The 3,840-nt window shown below is 39.5% G+C and overlaps 1 long non-coding RNA gene across 1 annotated transcript in view; it reads right to left on the bottom strand.

Annotated features, from left to right (window-relative positions):
- LOC115068436 overlaps nt 1–3,840 on the bottom strand; it is a 72,747-nt gene that overhangs the window by 30,380 nt on the left and 38,527 nt on the right. The window lies entirely within an intron of this gene.

Genomic DNA, 3,840 nt, shown 5'->3' with positions numbered 1-3,840 from the left:
GTGTGTGTGTGTGTGTGTGTGTGTGCGCGCGCGCGCGCGCGCGCGCGCTCGAGCGCGCGTGCTCTGGGTCCACATTTTGTAATGAAATGTGAGTTAAACCATAAAATGTGAGTGTATTTTTAGTAGGCCTTTTAAAGGTTTATATATTTTGCTTCTTCACTGACCACTGTTTTAATCTTTGCTGCTAGTGTTTATTATAATTTGGAATATGCCAGAATATTTATAATGTTGCTATAAGCTAGAAAACTAAATAAGATTCAATTATAGGAGAATGTCCTGTCTTTATTTGACTTATTTTTTAAAGGACTGCTTAATTTTCAGATGGATAGCTCCCTCTTCTGTTTGTTTGTAGAATTTGAGTTTTGTGAAAGCACAGAAGACGATGCTATTTGTCACTGAATTCTCTAGCTTGGCTGAAGGCTTAATGGAGTTACTGTTTGTAGAATAGGAAATTCATGAATTGGAACATGGTGGAGGCATGCTTCCCTTGTAATAATTTGGTTTAAAATCAAAGCGTCTATCCTGCTGTAAATGGTGGCAAAATAAAATGAAAATGAATTTTGAACTTCATCTGCAGACATCACTGAAAAAAACATGCAGACCTGATCAATCATTTGTCCACTCCCTACTTGAAACACCTGAACTTCCACCAGATAAGTATTTATCCCTTGATTTGCCTGGTGTTCAAATGACTCTGGGATTTGTCTCCTCTTGAGCCTGACATGTATGAGTTTTTCTGATGAGTGCTCTCATGGGTTTGCAAGCACACTCCTACTGAAAACTTCCATCTTCTCCCAGACTTCTGAATCCTTAACAGTTTTTACAAAATGTTCTTCTTTTCTTGGTTTCCTTGGATACAACTAAATTATTATATCGAGTGTTATATTTAGGAAATGAACAGAGAATAATCTATAAGCAGTACTTATAGCACTAGAACCCAACAAGCTAATTAAATTTTATCATAATGAAAGCATTTAAAACCCCAATTTCTGAAAACCTAGAAATGTGAAAAAAAATGATTTTGAAGAGGAAAATATCAGTTAGCTCAGACTCACCTTTCTCTTTTCCCTCAATGGCAGGATGAAGTGAATTATGTAGCTCAAATTACATGAATATATGTTAGGTGAACACTGTACATGCCTCTCTATTCTGTTTTCACTGTGCCTCAGAATCTTCTGAAGGAAAAGTGGATTTTTACTTCACAGATTACTATTAGCATGACATCACTGCACTTGTTCTTTTCTGGGGGTACAAATGATATTTCTCTCTCTCTTTTTTATTTTTTATTTTTTGAGACAGTGTCTTACTAGGTATCTCTGGCTACACCATAACTTGCTAGGCTGGCTTTGAATTCACAGAGATCTGCCTGTGTCTGCCTGGGATTCACCACTACATCCAGTTCAAATGATGTTTTTTACTAAGAAATAATTTGAATAGGTGGGGACTGCAAATGAGAAGACTATTATCAATGTTTGGAGATAAACATATATTTGAAATTTTAAAATCACTTCCTTATCTTCAAGAAGGAGAATTAGCCAAGTCATCCAATGTTAGATACTAAATCTCATGTGGAATAAAGGATTCCTGGAAATCACAGACCAGAGCATCCTCAGTTAAGCCTCTCTTTTCACAGATGACACTGTCGGGATTTGCAGCTGCTTGGAGACAGAGCTGGTTTCTTTGGCTCTCCATGCTTTCATGTCCAGGCTACACTGTGCAGAAGGCTAGGCCCCCATCTCTAAGGGCGCTGGCTATGGCTCTGTCAATATAGGTTCTGCGATTTCCTTTTACTTTAAGTGCAGGTTCTGGCTCCCATTTTCCAGATTTGCATCCCCAGGACTCATTAGCTTAATGACTTTGGACTAATCAACCAACAGCTTTACCTTTTACTTTTGCACACACATGTGTGTGTGTGTGTGTGTGTGTGTGTGTGTGTGTGTGTGTTGGGAATCAAACTCAGGGCATCATGCATGCTAGGTAAGAACTCTACAACTGACCCACAGCCCTGGTCTCCTTAAAAATATGACTAGAGGGTGAGGAGAGATGGCTCAGTGGTTAAGAACACTGACTGTTCTTGCAGAAGACCCGGGTTTGAATCCCAGCACCCACATGGCAGCTAATAGCTGTCTGTAATTCTAGCTCCAGGGGCTCCAACAGCCGCTTCTGTCCTCTGCAGGCATTGCATTACACAGGTGCACTTACCTACATGTAGGCAATACACACGTACACATAAAATAAAAATGTATATATATATATATAGTCTCAATAAATTATCTAGGCTGATTTGTATTCATTTTGTAGCCCAGGCAGGTTTTGTGCTTTCATTCTTCTGACCTCAGCCTCTGGAGTAGCTGGGATTACAGGCCTGCACTGAAATGACAGTAGTAACAGTGTTTTCTCTCAGAGGACCAGTGATGACAATGCCCAGCATGAGGTAAGCAATCATTAAACTCTAGTTGCTGTTATTATTGTGATCTTATGCCTTTCTTCCTCCAGTATAAGCTGTGGTCCTAATTTATTCTGCATCCTCCAGTAATCACACTTTAAACACCTAAAGGCTTCACGCTCATCTTCATAGCAGCTTTATTCATAATAGTCAAAAAAGCCAAAGCATCCCGTGTATATTGACAGTTGAATGGATAAGCAGAACAATAGAAGATTATTTAGCTTAATAAAGAAAAGAATTCTGGCATGTGCTGTACAGATGAAACTTGAAGAAACTACTTTCTGTGAACTAAGCCAGTCATAAAAAGACAAATGCAGAATGGTTCCATTTCTAGGAGGTACCTGGAGTCATCAAACTTGTGAAGACAGGAAGTAAACTGCTACTTCCCAGGGGGTAGAAGGATCAGGGAGTGAGGCACTATTTAATGGACATAGAGTTTCAGTTTTGGAAGAAGAGAAAAGCTGTGGAAATCAGATGCACAAAGCAGATGCACATTTAAAAATGGTCAAGAAGATAAATTCTATGTGTGTTTTATTCTAGTTAATAAAAAAGCCCCAAAACTGAAGGGCCTTGTGCAGGTACAGCATATTTGTATATTTTAATGTTAATTAATCTTGGGGTTTTGACTCACTGGCCCCCGAGATCTGAGCCAGTGCTATGGGTGGGAGCCCAAATGGTTCTGGTGTGTGGCTAGGCACATAGTTATAACTCAAGCACTGTATCTGCTTTAGTTCTGTTTCTTCTTTCAGGACTGCTGACCTGCTAGGAATGGACTTAATCCTTGGGGCCTTGTAGTTTATGGACTTGGATGGAATTTTAGAAGTCCATTTTCCCCATAGTCACATGAAGAAAACCCTCAGAGGCTCTTCAAAAATGCAAGTACATGGAGAGCAAGTTTGATTCAGCATGTTTACCATTAACAAAGCCTCCTTGGGGGTGGGGTGAAAGAGGCTGTTAGAAGGCTCGCAAGGGCCCTGTTGAACAAACCAGGGAAAGGGGGGGGGAGAGAGAGAGAGAGAGAGAGAGAGAGAGAGAGAGAGAGAGAGAGGAGAAGAGAGGAGAGAAACTGCATAGGATTTTGTATTTTTTCACCCAAATTTCTGTCTAATTATAGCTGTTATCCAGGAGGTAATTAAATTCTCATATATTACCCAGACAAAGCTCAACAACAGCTGGAGAATTTATTAAATTATAATCTGATAATTTCTTATAAATAATCTTGTGTAAAGATGTATCACTTTTACTTCAACTCAGGAATTCCTTTTATCTATTACCTCATATTTAAAATCCCCTTTATTTCAACACAGTAGCATTACTGAATATCTGCCACCTAAGGAAGACCCCCACACCACAGAGGAAACCCCCTAGGTAGGGGGTTTAAAAAGCTCTCTTTT

This window comes from Nannospalax galili, unplaced genomic scaffold (assembly GCF_000622305.1).
Source record: "Nannospalax galili isolate Female #2095 unplaced genomic scaffold, S.galili_v1.0 scaffold286, whole genome shotgun sequence".
Taxonomy (NCBI): Eukaryota; Metazoa; Chordata; class Mammalia; order Rodentia; family Spalacidae; genus Nannospalax; species Nannospalax galili.
Note: the sequence above shows the minus strand (reverse complement) of the source record. Positions and strands in the feature narration are given on the sequence as shown.